Here is a 23,763-nt window from a genome sequence, read left to right as displayed (position 1 = left end):
TAAAAGGTATTTCTGTCTTGGCACGTGTCTAAAAATATGAAACGTGTTAGGGAGGACGCGCACACACGGAGGCTTGCTGACAACACCTTTATTCTTTTTCCTTCTAACCCGAACTGGCGCCACAGCGCGCCTTTCCCATAATCCCCTGTCCCTCCCGCCGTACTATAGCTCCGCCCCCACAACGGTGGGGGTCTGCGCTCTTTAACCCTTAAGTGGTGGGCAACATCACCCCCGAACAATATGTCCAAATATCAACGATTAACATTCTTCAACAAGTCTCACAGGTTTCCTTACAGTTCTCCGTGGCCTCTCCTCTTGGTCACCTGCATCTTGTGGGTCCAAGATTCTCTCTTCTCTGCTTGTCCCTCCTGGGTCTCCTCCTGGTGGAAGCCATAGGTCATCCCATGGTTCTCGCGGCTCTGGAGAGGCCAGTCGACACGGCGGTTCCGTTCCTTCTCGTCTGGAGTAGTGTCTGAATTGTTGACAGTTCCTGGTGACAGTTCTGTTATGATCCTCGGCTGTCACCATAGTGCCTTTCACTGCGGTTACTCTCATGGGGCTTGGAGCAAACCGCGGATCTGTCTTTTTGGGCGTTGGTTGTTGGACGAGTACTTCGTCTCCAAGGTGGAAGTCTTGCGTCACTGCGTGACGGCGGGCATCTGTCTCTCGTCTCGCTTTCTCCTTGACCTCTGCGTCCTTTCGGAGCACATCCATGTCAATCGGCTCCTCGTCAGACGGGTTGTACGGTATGCGTGTTCGTACTTTATAGCGAAATATGAGTTCAGCAGGTGTCTTATTGGTGGCTTCGTGAGGGGTGTTTCTATAGTCCCGTAGGAGTCGGCACAGCGCCTGGTGTGGGTCGACCGCTTCCACTCTTGCTCTCTGTCTCGTTTTTTTGATTGATGCCATGAATCGTTCAGCCATTCCATTTGCTTGAGGGTGACGAGGAGTTATTTTTGTATGTCCAAATCCTAGGTGCTCTGCCAGTGTTCTGAATTCATGGCCACTGAATGGGGGCCCGTTGTCCGATTTGACTATCTTGGGGATCCCCCACTCGCTGAATACTTCTTCTATTACCGCCGCCACTTGGGGGAATGCGGTGGTGTTGACCGTTTTGACTATCGGGAAACGTGAGTGTTCGTCAATTATGAGCAAGAGGTAGTCCCCCTCGTCCGTGGGTCCGTAGAAATCCATGGCTACCCGTTCCCATGGCCGTTCGGGTATCTGTGTGTGTTGAAGCGGGGGTGGATGGTCTGCGGGAGCTGTGCACTGACAGGCGTGGCAGTGTTTTACCCATTCGTCTACTGCCGCGTCCAGGAACGGGAACCAGACGTGGCGCCTCAGCTGTCTCTTAGTGTTTTCTGCGCCTCTATGGCCCTCATGGGCTGTGCTTACCACTTCGTTCCTGAGTGTGGCGGGGATGACTATTTTGCACCCTCTGAGGAGGATGTCGTTGTCCTTGACGGCCAGTTCGCTGTGTACCCTGGCCAGTCTTTCAATTTCTTGTTTGCACGCTCCTGGGTGTGCCAGCGTCGCTCTATGGTGGTCTCTCCATTTGCTGGATAATGTGAGGCTGATTGCAAGTGCCATGGTGGGGTCAGCAGCGGATGCAGCAGCCACTCTCTCCAAGGACAGCGCCGGAGGTAGTGAGTTTGATGCTATGTACTGTACATAGGCAATATCTCCCTCTCGGGTCAGTGGGGCCCCCACTGGGTGGCGTGACAGGTAGTCAGCGGGGTTAAGGTCACCCCCGGGGCGATGCACGATGTCGTAGTCGTATTCCTGTAAGCGGATTCCCCACCGCTCGATTCTTGGAGGCATCTTGGTGTGTGGGTTGCCAAACAACGAGAGCAAAGCTTGGTGGTCAGTTATTAGGGTAAACTTCTTCCCAATGATGAAGTCGTGGAAATGTTCACACGCCCAGACAGCCGCTAAGCTCTCTTTTTCTGCCTGAGAGTAGGCTAGTTCTGGGGTGGAGAGGGCCCTGCTTGCGTATGCGACAACGTGCCTCGGGTGGACATCCGCCCCGCTGGTTTGGGCTAAGATGGCTCCAAGGCCCACCGGGCTCGCATCCACCACTATTTCAGTGTGCCAGGCGGGATTGAAGTATGCCAGGCGATGTGCTTCCATCAGAGCACGCTTGATGTCGGAGAAAGCCTGGAGGCATGCGGGGGTCCACTCAAATTGCGTGTCCTTCTGGAGAAGTTTCCTTAGGGGGTCGGTGAGGGATGCGTAGTGCGGTATATATCGCGCGCAGTATCCAGCCATGCCGAGGAATGAACGGACGTCAGCAACTTGTCGCGGTTCTTCCAGGTTGGTGATGGTGTCAACTTTATCCGGATCTGGCAGCATTCCCTCGCTGGAGAAAATGTGTCCGAAAAATTTCAGCTTGGTCTTGCTGAACCGGCATTTTGCAATGTTGAGGGTGAGGCCCGCATCTTGGAGTGCTGCACATGTGGCGATCAGAGCCTTGTCGTGAGTCTCCTGTGATGATCCAAAAACGAGGATGTCGTCACTGTAGTTCAGTGTACCTTTGATGGGTCTGATCACCTGTCGGATTGCTTCTTGAAATATTTCTGCGGCTGATGAGATGCCGAAGTTCAGGCGTCTATATCTGTATAGGCCGTCATGGGTCGCGAATGTCGTGATGGGTCTGGATTCCGGGTGTAGCTCGAGCTGATGGTAACCTTGGTTGAGGTCGAGTTTGGAGAACATCTGGGCGTTGTTCAGTTGCACGATCATGTCCTCGATGCAAGGGCCCGGGTGCCTCTCGCGCTGAATGGCCGTATTTGCCACCCTCATGTCCACGCACAAACGGATCTTTCCTCCTTCCTTTGGTACTATCACGAGTGGGGAAACCCACGGTGTCGGACCTGTGGCTGGTTCAATAATGCCATCAGATAGTAGTTGTTGTAGTGCATCTGATACTGCCGTTTGTAGGTGAAAACCTACTCTCCGGGGGTGTTGCGGTACCGGCCGCACCGACGTGTCGATGTGTAGTCGGATGGGAGGGGCCTTGAGTTTGCCCAGCCCCCTGCAGAGTTTGGGGAAGTCTCTGGTGATGTCGGCTTGCGTCAACAGGTTCCGTATTTGATGGCAAGCGACGGTGTTGACGGCATCTCCTGTGTGCATATTTTCAGAGGTTGCCGTGATGGAGTCTCCTGCCTTCACATGTATTTCAATTAGACCCAGACGGGACGCTGTGTGATAGCTGAGCAGGCATCGGCTTCTGGCGAGTGATCGGATGATGTGTATTGTGGTGACTACTTTCCGGCCATTTAGGAGGAGGCATTGCGTGAAGCATCCTACTGTCGGTAGGGGGGTGGTGGCGCCCCACTGAAATATTCTTGAGCGGGACGATTGGAGTTCAGGTGGGTTCGGTAACATGGCATAGTCCTGTTCGCCCATGATGTTAACGGTGGCGCCTGAGTCAATCATGAACTGAAACTGTCTATTTCCCATTTTGATGGGGATTTTTGGCGCTTCACTGGCTTCTTCGGTGTCAAGAATGAGATTAACAAACTCATCATGGTCATATGAGTCATATGGTATGTCATATGCAGCTCCCTGCATCTCTTGGTAGAACGTTTCAGGCCCATATTCTTCAGGTGGGTGGTCATATTCATCGGTGACGTATCTGGTCCGATCCGTGTGCTCAGGCTGTGGCAGGTATCCCGGCATGTGGTATTCGTCGATGGCTCTGACGTATCGTCTCAGTCCTTGGCTCTGTTGGTATGATCGGGGTTGAAAATGTCTAGGAGGTGGCGGACGGACGAGAGTCCTCGCCGGCGGTTGGGGTCTGACGGGAGGAAATGGTATGCCTTCCCTGCACACTGAGTGGAAATGCCCCTCTCTTCCGCAGTTTGTGCATCGTTGCGACAGGGCGGGACAGGATCCCGCGTGTGGAAAAGACATTCCGCAGCGATAGCATTGTCTCTGAAATCGGGGTGTTTGGAAGTTTTGGGTTCTATGTGTCTGAGGCACCCTGTCGCCTGGACGAGATGGTTGTATGGTTGCGATGAGTTCTGCAGCGTCATGTTTGGGGTTGCTTGGGCTGGCCATGGATGTGGCCTGGGCATCGACCCTCTCATGTATGCGAGCGAGCTCACTCACTTCCTGGATGGAGAGGGGCTTTTTTAGGAGCTGTTTCTTGAGGGCAGGGGACAAACAGCCTTCAATTACTCTTAACCTTATGGCTTCTTCCAGAGAAAATGCGTCGAATTGACAATTTGCACCTTTTACTCTCAGGCGGGTTATGAATTCGTCAACTGTTTCCTGTGGCATTTGGGTGCACTTGTTGAAGAGGTAACGTTCATAGTCGCGATTGACTTCGATGATGAGGAGTTTGTCGAGGGCCTTTATTAGATCCTTGAAAGTGTTCTGTTCAGCTGGAGGAATAGTTTTGACCACAGTCTTTATTTCGCCCCCCACCAGGTTAAGGAAGATGTCTCTGATGTTGGGAGAATTTCCATCCCCAGATCCCCTGACGTAGTGCTGGAAATCTTCCATCCAGTCGGTCCATCTGGGACCTTTCGTTGCTTGTGGGGTCATGGCGAAAGGGGGCGGTAATCGCAGTTGAATCGGCTGCACCACATGAGCCGGCGTAGGTGACCCCGGGTTGGACCCTGACGGGGAGGCTGGCGCGCTCATGGTGCGGGACGCAATGTGTACCTGAAATCCTTGTGTGGGTAGGCCAAGCTCACCAGCTTCCGACGTGTTGGGGTGTCTCAGGAGCTGTTCGCCCACGTGCGGGGTGCTGCTGTGCCAGGGGCGAGTGCTGGGCCCTCAGGGTCCTTTGTTCCTTCAATGGCTTTCCAGCGGTGTGGAGTGGAAATATGTCCAGATGGGGGAGGAGGAGGACTTGGGAGCCTTTAAGGTGTGATGCTGTAGGTACTGTGAGGAGGAAGAGTGGGACACCAGGATGAAAGTGGAGGAGGAGGAGGCCCGGGCCTTCAGAGCGCGTAGAATTGGCGGGCTGCCAGTGTGGGCGTGGAGCGTGCGCTCGAGGAGGCCTGGGGCAGCCAGGACGTGAAAATGGAGGAGGAGGAGGCCCGGGGCCTTCAGAGCGCGTAGAGTTGGCGGGCTGCCAGTGTGGGCGTGGAGCGTGCGCTCGAAGAGGCCTGGGGCAGCCAGGACGCGAAAATTTGGCGGACTGCCAAAAGCGGACGTACGCGCTCACAGCGCGATGAAGATTGGCGGAGATCAGGAGGAGCGGCAGGCCGCAGTGGAGGACTGACGAAGAGTCAAAGGAGGAACGGCGGATTGCCGTGAAGGACTCCGTGTGCGCCTATGGAGACATCCTCGTCGCCAGTGTTAGGGAGGACGCGCACACACGGAGGCTTGCTGACAACACCTTTATTCTTTTTCCTTCTAACCCGAACTGGCGCCACAGCGCGCCTTTCCCATAATCCCCTGTCCCTCCCGCCGTACTATAGCTCCGCCCCCACAACGGTGGGGGTCTGCGCTCTTTAACCCTTAAGTGGTGGGCAACAAAACGCTTCACGAATTTGCTTGTCATCCTTAAGCAGGGACCATGCTAATTTTCTCTGCATCGTTCCAATTTTAGTATATGTGCTGACGAAGCGAGCACAAACTTGGGGGCGAACTAGCCAGTATATAAAACCCAACACATCGGGCCTCATTACACGGTAGGCGGTAAGGGTGTACCGGTACCAGTATTTTACCAGTACCGGTAAAACCTTACCGCCTTACTACGAGGTCCCTTTGCGGGTTGGAGAATTTAACGCCTGCTTTTTGCAGGCATTAAAAACCAACCCGCAAAGGGACCAGGGAGCTAATTACGGTAATGCAATTTGCGGTGCCGTAATTAGCACCTTCGCCATTCCCATTATGCCCTATGGGGCAAAAATGGGAATGGGGAAGGGCAATGGGGGAAGGGGGAATTACCGCCCCACCAACCTTGGAATAGGGCGGTAATTCCCCTTTCCACCAAGGCGGTGCCGGTATTTTACCGGCATGGACCCACCGCCGTCTGTATAATGAGGCCCATCGACTGCCTTTTGACCTAGGTTGACTTATCATGCTCTACATTTGGCAGGAAACTATTTGTTTCTGGGGCCGGTATGAAACCAAGAGGCAAAGACCAATGATCCGAGCTTCCTCACTGCTGGTTTGGCCCAAAAGGAAAGGTTCCGTGAGCTTGACTATCGCAATGTAGGAAGAAAGGTTCATGGTCCAGGCTGCATGCAAAGTGGCACCACCCGTTATAATGCCTGGGTGCTGTGTGCCTGGACGCATAACAATACACCCACAAGCCAGAGAAAGACAGAGTGCCTTTGACTGTTTACTTGGTGGGGTTGGGCCGTGTTGAGTTCCAGGATAAGGCAAGGTGAGGCAGCTGCCTAGTGCGCTGATCCCTGAGAGCTTCGGATTGCTGCCGCCTTCAAGCAAGAGATGCATTTTCAAACCGATGGAAGTTCACATTTGGCTGCTGGCTTCAGTGATGGTGATTCTAAAGTCCCGCTGGGTCTGCTTTCCTTTGGTAGGGCCAGGAAGCCTCTCACAACAGGTATTGGCTGCCTGTCGCCTGCTTTAATCAACTGCGTCGGAACGTGAGCCTTGTGTGTTACAAAATCAGGACAGCAGGCATTGCATTTGCTCTTGCTTCAGAAAGGCACCTTGAAGAACAGCACTAGGAGCTAAAGGAAGGCACCAAAGGTAAGAGTGGTGCAATGGATAAGGGGTCTGACTAGGAATCCAAAGATCGTAGGTTCCTCTCCTATCTGGCTGCAATAGACTTTTGATTTTATGTGGGGTAGGCCCGGTTGTAGAACAAGGAAACACCACAATGCCTCAACAAGTAGCAGATGATTTCTATGTATGTGTGCAGCAGAAGAATGGCCGAATAGTAGCAGTGGTGTGGGGGGGCCAAGATGAAAAACAGCTGGACTCTTTGCTAGTGTACGCTCACATTGTCTAAGGGCTCACATTGTCAATCATTCGTGAGGAGGTAATAGTGGCTTGTAACCAGTAAAGTTTACATTTACACACCTGCATTGGTGGAGGGGCTTTCATCCATCGATCGGAGAACACATTGGGAAGCCCCACTCCTCCACTCATTCAAAGGCAGATAATCACCTTTGTGTTGTCCAGACGGCAACTGCACATGACGCACATTATGCATATTGTGACATCACTGCCAGTACTTCCTATTTCGGACGTCTTGTTGCGTGTAAGGTTCTTTCTTCTGATTCCAGCCTCCATACACATTGCTTCTGGATCTTCCAATAGGTCACATGTCTCTCCAGCATCATAGGTTCTTTTCACTGATCTTCCTTCGAACTTTACGCCGGAGGGGGGGAGTGAACATGACAGTATTTTTAAAACATAAGCGTTTAACTGATATTTCGATCGGCACCATTTTACTTAATGCCAATATTCAAATGTTCAATTGTAAAGTATACCTCTTCTGAAGTTAAAAATTCGAAAATGACACTTACAGGTTATATTAATTATCCATTATCCCTGACTGGGTTTCTAAAGCTTTTAACCACTTTAGAGCCTCGTTAGGGTCAGTAGTGCCTTTCTCACCTTCAGGGAGCACCAAAGTAAGCCAATTAGCCCTATTAAGGAAGGCTTTCACCCCTAGAGATCTTGCCAGTTCCTTTGGCTCCATAAAAGATTTTCTGATCTCCAATACTTCGTTTGGATAATCCGGATATATAAAGATCCTTTGTTTGTTGTAGTATACCGTTTCCATGTTTCTGGCTGCCCTTAGTACATCTTCCTTGGTCCGGGTGCACATAAAGGAGATCAGGATCTGTCTTGCTTTAAGGCCCGTTTTCTTGCCAATTCTATATGTGTTATCAATGACCATCAAGGTTACCTGTTCACACTTGATTGAGTTTTTCAAAACATCCAGCACTTTTTGAACCAGATCCTCCTTCTCATCTTCGTCCAGTCCAACAATCTGTATGTTTTTACTTCTCATTTTCAAATCAAGCTCCATAGTTTTGGTTTTCCCCTTAAAGAAGTCATCCTTCAGGTTTGTGTATGCTCTGAAGCCCCCAGAAATCTCAGATGTCATGGAGGCAGCAACATTTTCTGAAACAGAAACTCGGTCATCAATTTGAGGCACATTCAATGTTAAGTCTTCCATGGATGATCTAACATTACCACATCTTGAGCCACTTTTCCAAAGTCTTGCGCCACTTTTAAAAGTAGGGAGTAGATATCTTGTGGACTTGGAATTTCTGCCATGTCTATAGCTGATTTGGTTTTCTTAGGCACTGGGTTGTCTGCGGTTTCAATCTTTTTTTTGGAGTTCATAATCTTCAATTATCCATATATCGCAGAGGGCCAGGAGCTGCTGGTTTATGCTGCTGCCTCTGCTGCCTCCATTCCGGAATCTCCAATCTGACACTATGTTTCATTGTCTTACACTAATTAGTTATTTTGAGTTTATACCGATTGTAGTTTTCCACAATTTCCAAGCCTTGAACACAAGCGTTTAAGTGTGCAAGCAAGTACACCACTCTCGTCCTGATGAATGCAAGGGTGTATGAATTAAAGTTGACCCCTTGAGCCGAGACGCAAGCTCTTGATTCGACATTTCAATACTTTTTCTATAACCCTGGTTGTTCAATCCATTGGCACATGGATGAATGTATTTCCCCTTTGGACCTTTTTCACAATTCGACTAATTGGATTTGTAACATATCTATGTATTGTTTTTGTAATACATGTTTTGTTGTGGTGTTACATATCAAGCTTTTGCTTTCCTTTTTCAATTACATGTAATTCTCTTGCAAAAATGATTTGGAATAATTTCTTTGGACGCCTTATGCTTACCTATGTTTTGTTCTGTTTAATTTGATTAGCGATTGTCTCTTATGATTCAATTACCGTAGACAATTGATTGCTTTTCGTACCACATTTTATTCATTATCATTTTTTGGAAAAAGTTATGCTCATTCGTTATTCAAGAAGAAGTTCCTTTGCTTCGTGTCTCTTTGTGTTCCAGCAGCTACCAGGAATGTGATTGTGGCATTTGAGCCACTGTATGGCTCGTGCTGAGGGTGTCAGTAGACTATCTCAGCAAAGGCACGTGTTTGCTTTAAAATGTTGGCATAGGGCATTTATGAAAGGGGGAGCCTGTTTGTCAGACGTCCCTTTAAGAAACAGAATTACCAACAAAAAAAAGGAAACAGAATTACCTGTATCTTTTTATATAATAAAAATCAAAAAAGATTGGGCTATTACACCCTCGCAGATAGCAATCCATCACACGCAGTCAGCATGAAAATGTTCGTTAACAGTGGCAAAACACTTGCCCATAGTGGGCAAAGGCATCATGAAAATGTGTTGGCAAATTCTCTGTTGGTGACTTGGCATCTAATGGATGTTTTTATGTACTATCCTACAACACCGATTGTAAACTGTGCAAGCTTTTTACACAATAGGTCACCAAAAGTGTGCTGTGAAATACACCATTGGAACCCATTATTTAAAAAAAAAAAATAGGGGCCGGATCCTCCACATAACCCTCCATGCGTGATCCCTCGCTATTCTCCGTTGCTTCTGCATATTCATTGGAAATGTTTACCCCCTCTAATCACAAAATTCACCAGCTGCAACTTGCAGTAACAGTGACAGTGAGATGGGTAAAATCTAAGGCTATGGACATGGAGCTAGAGATGTGCACTGTCCGAAGTTACACAGACCAGCCCCACGGGTAGGAAAGATCATTCCTACTGTGGTTGCCTCGCAGATCCAGCTCTGAGGCATAGACGGTCTCCCTCACGTCATATTCTTATATTCGATGCTGGACCCAAGTGAATGTCAAATGTGCTGCAGTGGGGGTTAGGTTGGTGTGAGATTGACTACAGCACAATGTGGCACTATTTTAAACTGGTCCCGTCTCGGGTGTACTGCAACAATGTACTCATTAATCAATAACGTAATAGCGCTGTTACAGTAGATTTTAATACTCCCCAGTTTAGTAGTGATGAGGGAAAAATCAGACTTGAATTCAAGGTGAGGGTGAGGTTACTCCAGTAAAACTTTAATAGCAGCGTGAAAGAAGGTGTCATAAGAGTATACAAATTGCACAATAGCTTCAGACAAACGTAAGAAATGTATAACTTAATTTAAGTAGGTTCCTCTGGTTCCCCAATTATCTTCATAGGACTTCATGTCAGACTGAGCCGTAATGTGAATGGAAGGCTAAAACGGCTTCAATAAGGATTTAATGCCTTTCAGTCACATGGCTCATTTGCACGCATTTGTATGGTGGAGAAGAAGGGAGGAACGCATGGCAGGCGGTGCTCACAATCATAAGTAATGTAGGGATGTAACGGTATAACGGTATACCGTTAGAGATACCGTGAACCACTTAATTGAACAATAATAACCGTCACATTGTTTATACCGTTATACCGTTAAGTGTGCTTTTCAATCTGATTTGGAAAGGCTGCAGTAAGCAAGTGCTGCGCAGTCTTGGTCTTGCACTGTTGGATGTGCCGTCTGCCAAGTAGTTTCAGTTGGAGCAGTTTTTAATGCCATTCCATAAGCCACACGTGCCTGACACAAAATCAATATGTTAGCAATAGGAAGAATAGATACAGTGCTATGAAGGAAAAGGGTTTACTTTGGGGTGGCGGCTTTGGGGTTTATATATTTATAATGGATAATGTTCTCTAATCATATGGCAATGGGCGATTTCCCTGGTTCTATCATTGAATTTACATACAAGTCACACTGCGAAATTCACTCATCTGTCGGTATTCCCTGCTGCCATACCAAAGGGTAACATGACCGTGATTATTGAACACCTTTTGGCCCACAAGTAAACTAAAGGCTGTAACGTAAAGAGAGAGTGCGTGTGTGTGTATGTATGCGCAAAAGCGTATATTACCATCAGCCTCCATTGATCTGTGGCATGCAGGTTATCAAGATGGCAGCATGTTCATCTTCACCAGTAGCCAGTGGGGGAGCAAAAAGCCTAAATGACCACTTAAGAAAAGCTATTCAGTTTGCTTTGCCAGTTGCAGCAGGCCCCCTGACCCCCTCTCCACACGTGCGTTTGTGTTTGGTGGAAGCAAGGCATTTCAGTGGAAAGTATGTTGAAAAGCCCAATTCTGGCCCTGGGTGCCTGGTTTTGTTTGTGATGATAAATCTGTCAATTTATGACCTTTTAGAAAATATTTGTTAAGATTAGTTACCTCCACCTGCTATACCGCGATAACCATGATATACCGTCATTTGGCAATAAGGTTATCGTACCGTCATAAAACTAATACCGTGACACCCCTAAAGTAATGGTGCCTGGCATACCAGCATGTCAGGCAGCGTTCACTCACTTTGCACTGCAGAGTGCAAATGTGAAGGGCAAAAGGCAGCGTACATGCTTGTGCACCGCCTTTTGCCCTTTATATTTGCACCCCATAGTGCAAATGACCAAATTACATGTTTTTGTAACATGAGCTCCGTAGTCTCCACACACAAGTGATCAATTCAAAGTTTCCCTGGTTACTCCCGAACCCTTCTAAATATTATCAGTGAGTGCAGCTGTGTGCGTTCATAATTGAATTAAAAACCTTTCTCAGGACTCTGTCTGAAATAGTCAGCCTGTGCGGAACTGTAAATTAAGCAGCGTGAGTAAGATTACATAAAGAAAACTTAGTGCAATAGCTAATAGGCGAAGGAACATATAACTTCTGTCTGCCAGAGCGGAAGTCTATCTCGTAAGCAAGGACACATTTTTCAAGATGGATTCCTTTAACGCAGGCCAGCGCAGCACTTTACAGTTTAGACTAGGAGTGTACATAATTTCATTGTGCTTCTACTTTCTTTGGTTTACAAAACATTATATCTTACCATGCTCATGTTACTTCATTTCGACTTACATTTTTCCTTTACAATAGTTCTTGATTCATCAACGTTTTAACCTTACAGAAATGAAGTACTGAGTCAGCACTGTCAAGATGCGAACCTCTAACTGCAGATTGGACACAGGTCTCTGGTGAATATGTCACCTGCTTAGAATTGACTAGGTTGCCCATTCCCCAGCAGAGTTAAAAGAACAATAACAGTTACTGTAGATATAGTTTAAACAGTCCACATAGGCCTTTTTACACAAGCAAATTCTTAGCGATAAACAAGCATTCTTCTTCACCAATCACAATACTCGGATGTGTCCATAGATTACACAGGTCAAAGGTAAGACTATAGGAAATGCTCTAAAGGTCTCTGAAAATGTCCAAAAGTCCAAATGTAGAGCTTCTTAGCCTACCTGGCCACGGGCTTGGGAAAAGGGGAGGTGTGGTGGTGGGTGTCTAGGGAGTTGTGATAGAACCCTGTTTAGGGGATGTAGCGTTTCAAACCACTAAAGGCTTTCAACAATACAGATTTTACAGCATGGTAAGATTTTGGTATCAACATACCCAAGCCAGCCCTAGGCATTGGAAATCTGTGTGGTGCGCCAGCCTCCATTGGCATGAACCCGACCGACTGCATAAATACATTTGTATAACTACCTATTCAGCCATAGAGAGCAGAGTCTGGAGGGGCTACTTACTGGGGTTCCTTTATTGATCCCTCTCCTCCGTAGCTTGCAAGGCCCTCCCAACTACCAATCAGATCCATCTGAGGCCGTCTGAAAACAAAGAAATGTGACACTGAAGTGCCTTAGAAGGAGGTGAGGGTAGAATCGCTTTGTCTCCCGTGGATGTGTGAAATCATAAGAAATGGTTGCATTTGCATGTGAAAATCTCACACAGCTCCAGTTACTAACTCAAATGTGAGTCATTTCTCAAGACAGTTTATTCATTTTTATTTATTGGGTATTTATAATGCGCCTATACAGCAAAATGGTGTTTCAAGGTGCATCAAGACAAGTGCAGGGGTGCTACAGGAGAGGAAAAAAAACAATAACGTTCCAGCTAGGTCTTGAGATATTTGGATTGTGCAAGTGCCGTAACAAGAATGCAGGGTAGGGGGAGGAAGAGAGGTGAAGTTTAGGGGAGGAACTGGGAAGTAGACAAACCATAACGTTCCTACTAGGTTGTTAAACAGTTTGGAGCATGCAAGTGCAGTAACAGAATGAGGGGAGAGGAGGAGGAGGGGAAGTGAAAGGTTGGGGATGAACAGGGAAGAAAACAAACAACGCTCCTACTAGGTCATGAGACAATTTGGAGCGTGTAAGTGCAGTAGCAGAAAGAGGGGCCAGGGGAAGAAAAAGTGTAGATTGGGGATTAACAGGGAAGAAGACTAACAATATTGTTCCTACTAGGTCGTGAGACAATGCAGAGCATGCAAGTGCATTAACAGAAATAGGGGCATAGGGCGAGGAGGGGAAGTGAAGGTTGGGATGAACAGAGGAGAAGACAACAGTAACGTTCCTAAAAGGTTGTGCGATAATTCAGAGGGTGCAAGTGCAGTAACAAATGAGGAGGGACTGGGAAGTGTAGGTTGGGATGAACAGGGAAGAAGACAAACAATAACGTTCCTACTAGGTCGTGAGACATTTCGGAGCATGCAAGTGCAGTAACAGAAATGAGGGGAAAGGGGGAGAAGTGCAGGACGGGAAGGAACGGGTAATGCTCAGGTGGGAGGGAGGGTACATTAAGTGCAAGTGAATAGGTTGAGTTGTACTTTTGAGGAGAGGGTTGTTGTGACCGGCTCTTGTTCATAGGGTTCACTCCAAGGGACACTCAGGATACACAGGCCAGGTATGCATCGTGGTTACTTTATTAGGGTTCTTCTGTTACAAGGATCAGATGTCATCATAGTTATTAGGAGATAAAGAGGAAAGGGACAGGAGCCCACTGGCTCCTGCCACCCAGGCTCACATAATCTAACTGCCTGGGTTAGAACCCATTCAACTCTAAACATTCTGACCTCACACTCCACACTCACAGCCTAGGTTCTGATGACATCAACCCTGGCTCAGCACACATGCAAGTATAAGAGCCAACCCTAACACCTCCTTTCCTACAACAAACAAAACACCTCAAACACACCTGGAGGAAGCAATCCTAACACCTCCTCCTCTTGCATAAAGAACAATACACTATTTCAAAACAGCAAGAAACACCTCACTCTCAGCAGAGTTCTGCTAACCCCAGAGACTGAACAGACAGGCTTAACTAACATCCTACGACAGTCCCAGCCACCACAACTAACAGTCCTAACCAATCAAAACATCACAAATCACTTTCCGTTCCTCCCTGCCACAAAGGAACCTCGAACTGCCACTTTCGAGCACTAACCACCCACCTCGGCAAACAAACCAAAACACTACCAAAACCAACCAAACACAAATCTCCTTCCGTTCCTCTCTGCCACAAAGGAACCCGAACTGCCACTTCCGAGCACTAACTCCCAAAACCGGGAAAAACCAGGTACTGTCGTAACTGCGCGAGATACTTACTAACAACCCAACAATCTACCCGGGTCACCAAGAAACCACAGTCACAACTCATACCTCTGTCAAACCCAATCCAAAATTCAAACAACATAGACACACTAAATCACCAATCACTCACCTCATCACACCAATAAAGAAAGGCAACCAGCTGTCACTAAACAACCACCACCAGCCTATCGCTACAAATGTTGGCCAGACAAATGAGCCCTTCAAAACATTTCAAAACACCCCAAAGTGAATACAGCTGCAAATGACACGTTGCCAGGCTTCTGAAATTGATCAAGAAAAACTGAAGAACAATCCCAGAAACCACCAAAACGTTCAAGAAAAGAAGAAACAAGATGCAAGTTCATAAGCATCAAAAAAAAAGAAAAAAATCCAAAGAAATCCCTGAACCCTAACAACTCTGTAGGATCACCAAAACAACATCATATCTTCACACAGCTTTAGGCACTAGTCCCCTGCTAGATGCCTCATCTCCGCAGAGCCACAACCCAAAACAACATTAAAGCTTCACAAAGCTTCACGCGAACCCCTCAGAGTCACAAATCATCACAACATACACAGCTTCACAAAGCTTGAGGTACTAGTCTCCTACTAGATACCTCTGGACCCCTCATAGTCACTACCCAATTTCATCAAATCTCCAACAAGCTTCTATACTAGCCTACCACTAGTAACATCACTGACCCCGAAGGGGCTCAAAACACCAAACACCTCCAACTCCGCAGAGTCCCTTGACCAACCCTGGTCATGTACATCAATTAAAACACATTCCAAAAACCCCAAAAGATTCCAAAACCAGGAACTGGTCATGCATCAACACTAAAACATTCACATACTACTCCAAAACACACATCAGACACAAGATGCTCAAAAATGCAGACAACCCCACATAGAATGTTAACTGCTAAGGAGCGCTGCAGTCACTCTAGCAGTCATCATGGGTTGCACATTCATACACGCACAAACAAAACATCACACCTACAATGCCTCAAAAATGGTTACTCTAAGCATCTCACTAGGTGATACATTAATATAATGTACATTGCCGGTCAAATTATCTAAAAGTCCACATTGCCTTAAATCAGGCAACTCTAAATGCTGAAATTCCTCAAAGATGTTATACTAAGCATAATAGGATCAACACCCTTTGATTGTCCACCTCAGTCAACCTCATATGTGCCACTCACACACAATCCCTGTCACAACACAAATGTGGAAACCGACTTTAAATGAGACCTAAACGTCCATGTTGCCAACTGAGGCCAACTCTAAAACCAACCTGTAATGCCTCAAAATGGTTACATCTAAAATAAAATGCATCTCCTATTCTCAGTGCAACATCATTCTCACTAATACTCCTCATGTTAATTCACTACTAATGCACAACAGCACTCTTCAGTCACAACTTGTCACATTGTTGCTCAATCCATTATGACATTTTACTGTTAAATGAAACTCCAAAATGCATCTCCTATTCTCAGTGCAACATCATTCTCACTAATACTTCTCCTGTTAATTCACTACTAATGCACAACAGTACTCTTCAGTCACAACTTGTCACATCGTTGCTCAATCCATTATGACATTTTACTTTTTAAATGAAACTCCAAAATTTCTTCTGCAAGTGTAAACTAATCATCCACAAAAACTACTATCATACCCAAACCCAAACAGTAACCGTTTTCTCATTGCGTGGTCCCTACTTCAGACCAAATCAGCATAGCGTCTATACTCATTAAAACCTTTAGCCTTCAAGCCTAAGGCACAATTACGCTTACTTGGCATGCAAATTACATTTCCCCGTTTTAAATAATGCTGGCATAGTCACTCAGGAAATGGTAGCACACTTGGGCAGCCTCATGCAACCCTGCCAATGTCTCCTCATGTACCAGGGGGCCTGCTCCTGGCAGACTCCAACAGGCCATTCTTGCCCCAGGCTCCATGGGGCAGGGTGCTTCTGACACCCCTGGGTGGCAGCCTCCAACAGCCCTGCGGGCTGACTAAAGCAGTACTGGGTGGCTGACTCAAACAGCCCTGGGTGCTTTCCATTTTTCCAGACTCTTGGACAGCCTCTAATGACTCCTGACCTCAAACAGGGCACTCTCCCTTCTTCCCAGGGGTCTCCTCTGACAGGATATCCCTTCCAGACCTGGGTGCTTTCCATTTCTCCAGACTCTTGGACAGCCTCTAATGACTCCTGGCCTCAAACAGGGCACTCTCCTTTCTTCCCAGGGGTCTCCTCTGACAGGCTGTCCCTTTCAGCCCTTGGTGGTGGGCACTGACCAGTCCACGGGGGGCAGTGGGCTCTCCCTCACTTCCAATAGTCCCTTTTTATCCCCTTGCCCGGACCCCCCGCATCAGAGTCTTTCCTCCTCTGACATGACATCACACAGGTACCTGCTTCCTTTTGATTCACTTGCTGTCCACATCAAGGTCCTCCTTCACCATACCTTGGACCATCCTTGTCGCCAAATTATGACCGGCTCTTGGTCATAGGGTGCACTCCAAGGGACACTCAGGATACACAGGCCAGGTACGCATAGTGGTTACTTTATTAGGGTTCTTCTGTTACAAGGATCAGATGTCATCATAGTTATTAGGAGATAAAGAGGAAAGGGACAGGCGCCCACTGGCTCCCACCACCCAGGCTCACATAATCTAACTGCCTGGGTTAGAACCCATTCAAATCTAAACATTCTGATCTCACACTCCACACTCACAGCCTACATTCTGATGATGACATCAATCCTGGCTCAGCACACATGCAAGTATAAAAGCCAACCCTAACAAGGGTGCACAAGGGAGTGCTTGAGGAGAAGGGGGAAGGGCCCACTGACAAGGAGTGATTGCTGAATCAACCAAAACTTGAGTAAGGGAGGCAATGTTGTCCTTGAAAGTTCTAGAGGAGCAGGGGAGCACCTGTTCAGAGGAGACTTTCATAGAGCAGAGTTGTCTAAAGATATCGGGTGATATGGGAGAGAAATAGGATGGTAGGAGTGAACAGGAAAGAGGGGCCAAGTGAGGCCTGAAAGCGGGTGAGGGAGAAGCACAACACCAACTTCAACACAAAAGCAAAGCAACCATCTAGATTCAAGTGTCCATGATACATGGAAACATGCCTAGGATTGAGATGGGGTGTGAACCATCTTGCCTTTGTTTTCTTTAGTAAGGGGGTGAATGGTTTTTCTGGTGCAATGTCATCTAGTGTTTTCGTGATCCATTTTTGTATTGTGTCTGTTCCTTCTTCTATGTTCTAGGATGGTGATTGAGGATTGTGTAGCTTCCAGTCATGCATTTTGGCTCTCCAGTTTCTTTTCAGAATTTGAGGGTAATTTGCTGGAGTTGTCAGGTATCCTTGTTAGCGGTTGGATCACAAAAGGTATAATGTGGTGGTCGCTCCAGAGGATTTGCATTGGAGGTCCGGTTGTGATCAGGTTTTTGTTGCAGATGATTGCATCTAGTGTGTGGCCTGCTGTGTGTATCACTCCCCCCACCCCCGGGGATGCCCAGGGAGGCTTTACACATCCAGCCGAAGCAAAAGAGGCCCGCAGCTGAAACCACCCCCCTCCAGCTCAACATAGCCTGCGGACACATCTCACAGAGGCGAACAACGACCCAGGCACTAGAATGTCCAGGCAGAAGGGCCCGAAGTCCGCTGACATAGCTAACTTACTCCACTTGAGGGAGAAAGCTAAACCTCTGGACCCCCCTCCAACCCAGCCTTCCTCACCCACGAGGACCCAGGGACAATGGGCGACAAAAAAAGACATTCAGGGCCTCCTCGCAGACATCAAAAAGGAATTCTGCAACTGCATGGCTGAAGTCACAACCAAGACAGACGGCCTGGACACCCGCGTTGAGGATGTGGAACATAGGGTCGGAGACACAGAAGATCAGGTCCTGGAACACTCAGCCCAGATTGCAGAGCTGCGACAGAAAATCCAATCCCTAGAGGACAACGCAGAAACCACGCAACGCAAACAGGAGGACCTGGAAAACAGGGCCTGCAGAAACAATATCTGTATCAAAGGGGTCCCTGCCTTGGTCCCGGACCAAGCTTTCCCTGCCTACATCGGAGACCTCTTCCAGACTCTTCTCCCAGACTGTGATAAGTCACTCCTGCTGCTCGATCGCACTCATAGACTGCAAAGCCGCAGAAACTCCCCATCAGCGGCCAACCCTAAAGTGATCACCAGAGTTCACTTCTTTTCGATGAAACAGGAGATCATGACAGCAAGCCACTCGCAAGGTGACCTGACGTACCAGGGAGCCACCATACAGCTGTTCCAGGACCTATCCACCCCCACAGTCCAACGGCAGAGAGCCCTCCGACCTCTAACGGCCTTTCTGCAGGAAAGGAATATCAAATACCGCTGGCTTTACCCAGCCTCGCTGCAGTTCACTTTGGAGGGCCAAACGAGGGTAATCCATGTCCTGGAGGAAGCAGGCAACATTATGGGGTGAGAGCCCTCAACACCCGAGGAGGACACAACCACCTCTCCGAAAGACAAACCCTGCAGCTCAACACCAAAGCCCCAGCATAGCCGCTGGATGAAAGTTCCAAGGGGAGGCAAAACTACCGCAGCACACGACCAGTAACTAATCTTCAGTTCTCCGGGCCGGAACCTGCACTCTTGGCTTCCGGGCATCCCACACAATGCCCCTCCCGAGTGGATGGACAGTCACTTTGGCCCGAGGCCCGCCAGGGCCAGTTTGGTTACTCTTTGTTCCTTCCTTTCATTTAGTTGGGCTGGGTCCACCCCCAGGCCCCATGGTTACTAAGGCCTGGTTGGCCCTAAATAGGACATAGTTAAAACTCGGTTGCAGCTGAATCACACTGCCATTGGTCCCCTGAGAGACATCCCTGAACGCAGGATCACCCACCACTTACCTGAATCCTAGTGAAGCCCTGCCGGCCTCCACCCCAGCGCACACCAAGCTCTGCTTTATCTCACTAAACGTCGGAGGCCTGAAATCTCCCACAAAGCGTCAATCCATCCTCCATCGTCTGCAGGACCTTCAGACCTCGGTGGGTTTCCTCCAGGAGACCCACCTCGTAACAGAGGACTTCACTAGGCTACGATCCCGAGCATTCCCAATACAATACCTGGCCCCAACAAAAAAGGCGGCACTGCGATTTTGCTAGCGAAAGGTATCCCCTTTAAAGAGAAGGAGAACCTGCGCAGCCCAGATGGCAGGTTCATGGCAGTCAAGGGAGACCTCAACGGGCAGCTTCACACGCTGATTGCTATCTATGCACCAAATGACGGCCAGGAGGCTTTCTACACTACCCTGGAAACCGCCCTTCTCCCCTTCCTCGAAGGTCTGGTGGTCCTGGGCGGGGACTTCAATGGGGTTCCCAACCCCTCACTGGACAGGTCGGGCCCCCCATCCAGCAGGGACATCAGGTTGGCTTTGGGCCTCTACCACCTGTTCAAGACACTGGATGTGGTGGACACCTGGAGGGTTCTCCATCCGGACACCGTGGACTACTCTTTCTTCTCCCACGTCCGCCGCTCCTCATCCCTAATTCACCTCATTTTGGCCAGCCCACAGCTCTTGCAGTTCACGGATGACATAGAAATAGGCGCAAGGGTACTGTCAGACCATGTCCCAATCCTCCTCACTGCAAGGGTCTTCAACCCGGAGCCCCCAGAATGACTTAAATGGTCCCTATATGAACCAATGCTGCATGATATGGCGGTGCGTGACGCCATAGCCAAGGCTATCAGCAATTACTTTAAAGAAAACCCTCCCAACTTCACTTCTACAGCAACAAGATGGGAAGCCATGAAAGCCGTAATCAGAGGGGTATTAATAGCGCAGGCGGCCGCTTATACGAGGAGGCGAAACATGCTCAGAAACCAACTGGAGAAGGACAAGAGGGAGGCAGATAAAGCCCTGGAAAAGAAGTGGTCCCCAAGGCCGCCAAGATGGTCAGACTAGCTCGCACAAAGCTGGAGGCCCACTACGCCGAGGACACAGCCCAGACCCTGATCCGGACAAAACAAAGCTATTACGCAAATGGCAATAAAGCTAACAAATACCTGGTGAACAAACTCACCAAAACCCGCCGACGGAATCACATCGCATCACTGCACTGAGGGACCCAAAAGGTAGAACCGTATATGGAGACGGGGCGAAACTACAGGTGGTGGCTACCCATCTAACCAACATTCTGATAGCGGCCCCCCATCCACAGACCCTCGAGGAGCAGACACCCGGCTCCCACACATTTCAGAAGCAAATAGAGCAGCTCTGGAAGCCCCGATCACATCCGAAGAGGTGGAGGAAGTAATCAAAAACCTGAAACCCAGGGCCCCTGGCCCAGACGGCTTCCCACCAAAATTCTACAAACTCTTTCGTCCCATGCTGCTACACCCAATGACAGGCTGTTTAACTCCTTTCGGGATTCGGGCTTTATCACACCCTCTATGCAAGAATCCACCACAATCCTGTTATTGAAACCCAGCAAGGACCCAAAGCAGTGCTCATCGTAAAGACCGATAGCCCTGCTCAACATGGACGATAACACATACTCAAAGGTTCTAGCCAACAGGTTGGCGCAAATCCTCCCATCTATCATAGACCAGGACCAGGCGGGGTTTATTAGAGGAAGAAGCACCACAGACAACATCCGCTGAGCGCTTAATCTCATCGAAATTGGGACCCAAGAACGTCGGGGCATGGCGGTCCTGACTTTAGATGCCACCAAAGCATTCGACAGGGTGGACTGGAACTTCATGCGCCTCAACATGGAGGCATTTCGGATTGGCCCAATATTCCAGAAAATGGTGCTAGCAAATTACAAAGCCCCGAGGACATCAATCTGCCTAAATCAGAAGACCTCACCTCCGATCCAGCTTTCGTGCGGGACGAGACAAGGCTGTCCGCTCTCCCCACTAATCTTTGACATGGTCATGGAGCCATTCACCCAACGCACGCGAGCTAACGAGAACATCACTGGTCTAGAAATAAACGGCGAACAATTCAAGATCTCCCTATACACCGATGATGTGCTGATCACCATCACCAACTGCCAATCCTCCTTGCCCACAACCCTAACTGAGCTAGAGGCGTTCGAAGGAGTGGCTGGATTCCAGGTGAACTACTCCAAATCAGAGGCACTAAACGTCAACCTGAGCGCTCCCCTCATAGCCAACCTCCAGGTACTCTGCCCGCTAACATGGAGATCCTCATCAACAGCCTACCTGGGAGTCCGCCTCACAGCAGATCCGAAACAACTATACAACGTCAACTTTCCCCCGTTGTTCAAGGAATCGGAAGAAGGCCTCCGAAGATGGGACAATCAAGAGATCTTGCTATTGGTACGGGTCACAGCGTGCCAAATGAACCTTCTCCCTAGGCTGCTGTACCTGTGCTCCGCTCTTCCAGTCCCCCCCAAAGCAGGCCTTAGAACAGCTACAAAGGAAGCTAGCGAAGTTTGTGTGGAGGGGACGCAGAGCCGGAATACCTATGAGGGTCAAGACAGGGGCCGTGAAATGGGACGGCTTTGGTCTCCCCAACCTGATGAACTACTTCTTGGCGGCCCAGTTAGCGAGCGCAGCGGCCTAGATGAACCCGGAGGCCCCCCCAAAATGGTCCTGCATGGAGCAATCCAGATGTCAGCCACAACTTCACTCCCTGCTACATACCCCGGGACCACACTGAAGCCAGGGACTGAAGATGCTAGCAGCCACCAAAGTGACTCTTGAGGCATGGGCATGGGCCCGTCGGAGGGGGAAGATAACCAGGGCCCTGAGCCCGCTCTCCTCGGTCATCTGGAACCCTGACTTCAAACCAGGAATGGAGGTGGCTGGCTTCCAGCGATGGACCAAAGGAGGCCTTCGAACCCTCTCTCAACTCTACGCAGCCAACAACCCACTTAGCTTTGAGGAATGCAAAGCCCGCTTTCAACTGACAGAAGGAGAGAGGTTTACATACATCCAACTCCGACACTGGATCTCGCAGCCCGCGGTCCGTCAAGAAGCCACCCGGGACCTCCACCCTCTTGAGCTGGCAACAGAAGAAAGCACAGGCCGAGGTCAGATCACCAAACTGTACCGACTCCTCCAGGAGGACATGCTAAAAGTCAGACCGCCATACATGTCCGGATGGGAAATGGACTTGGGACAACCCATAGAAGATCAGTCATGGGTGGAGATATGGTCCAGGATCAGCTCGACATCCAGATGTGTCACAAACAAGGAATGCGCCCTGAAGCTCCTGCACCACTGGTACTACTCGCCAGTCCGCCTGCACCACTGTAACGCTGACATTGATCCGAGCTGCTGGAGACAATGCGGCGAACGAGGATCCTTTTTCCACATGTGGTGGGGATGCCTGACAGTACAGACCTTCTGGAAGGAAGTCCTGCAGATCGCGGAAGACATCACTCAGTGCAGACTCCTGATGGACCTAGAGGTCATCCTGCTTGGGTGGCGAGCCCGGACTGTTATCCCGGAGCTGGCCGATCAGCCAAACTGCTCACACATCTACTGCTAGCAGCCAAAATCACAGATGGCAAGGAAGTGGAAGGCCCGGGAGGGCCCGCTGCTGGCCCTCTGGTGGATAAAGGTCTGGGAGATCCTGGTGGCGGAGAAAGTCAAAGCAGCAAAGGAAGGGGCTCTCCACCACTTCACCGACTGCTGGGCTCCAGTACTGGACTACCACTCCCGTTTCCCAGCCCTAACATTTCAATCCCACCTGGTAGGGAACTGTCTGGGCCCTCAAAGCCCTGATGGGTCCCCTACCTATCAGGACACCACAAACTAAGGGAGGGGGGATGGGACCGATGGGAGTAGGTACAGAGCAAGCTGCATGCATATTAAATGTGAGGAGAGTCTTGTGGACTCATGTAATGCCTAGGTAATGCATAGATAATGCTGTAACCGAAATAAATAAAGTTGTTAAAAAAAAAAAAAATGTTAGGTTGATTTGAGAATCCAAGGTCAGGTGTGAGTGATTTGCAGTTTGGGATATTTAGTGGTGGTGCTGTTGTTATTTTTAGATGGTCTTGTATGCTACGGTGAGTCCTCCTCCTCTTGTTCCTTCTCTGTTGACCTGCATGAGTTTGAAGTTGTTGGGTAGACAGTCGTGCACTATTATCATGTAGTTTTGAGTTTGCCAGTTTTCTAGGATGTCTGACCCTCTATCACATCTCAGTTTGTATATTTCCGTTGTGTGCTTGGCCATTGATCTGATGGTGAAATATGCACATTTCATTCAATTGGCTTTGCATAACCCCCCAAATTGAACATGACGAATGGCATTTTCTTTTCATGAAATCAACACACACACAAAACCAAGACAGGATATTTTCTTCTAATAGTGTTTTTGAAAACATTAAAAGGTGCATGTTTTAAACT

At 48.7% G+C, this 23,763-nt stretch overlaps 1 protein-coding gene and 1 non-coding gene across 2 annotated transcripts in view; one reads left to right on the top strand and one right to left on the bottom strand.

Annotated features, from left to right (window-relative positions):
• The window catches only part of NFATC4 (nuclear factor of activated T cells 4), an 889,306-nt gene that overhangs the window by 520,739 nt on the left and 344,804 nt on the right, over positions 1-23,763 (top strand). The gene's annotated exons all lie outside the window — the stretch shown is intronic.
• On the bottom strand, positions 5,489-5,590 carry LOC138522156 (U6 spliceosomal RNA). The gene has a single exon (XR_011283260.1). It is a non-coding gene; the product is annotated as a U6 spliceosomal RNA (small nuclear RNA).

This window comes from Ambystoma mexicanum, chromosome 13 (assembly GCF_040938575.1).
Source record: "Ambystoma mexicanum isolate Mex_15411 chromosome 13, UKY_AmexF1_1, whole genome shotgun sequence".
Taxonomy (NCBI): Eukaryota; Metazoa; Chordata; class Amphibia; order Caudata; family Ambystomatidae; genus Ambystoma; species Ambystoma mexicanum.
This window is presented reverse-complemented; position numbering and strand designations above follow the sequence as displayed.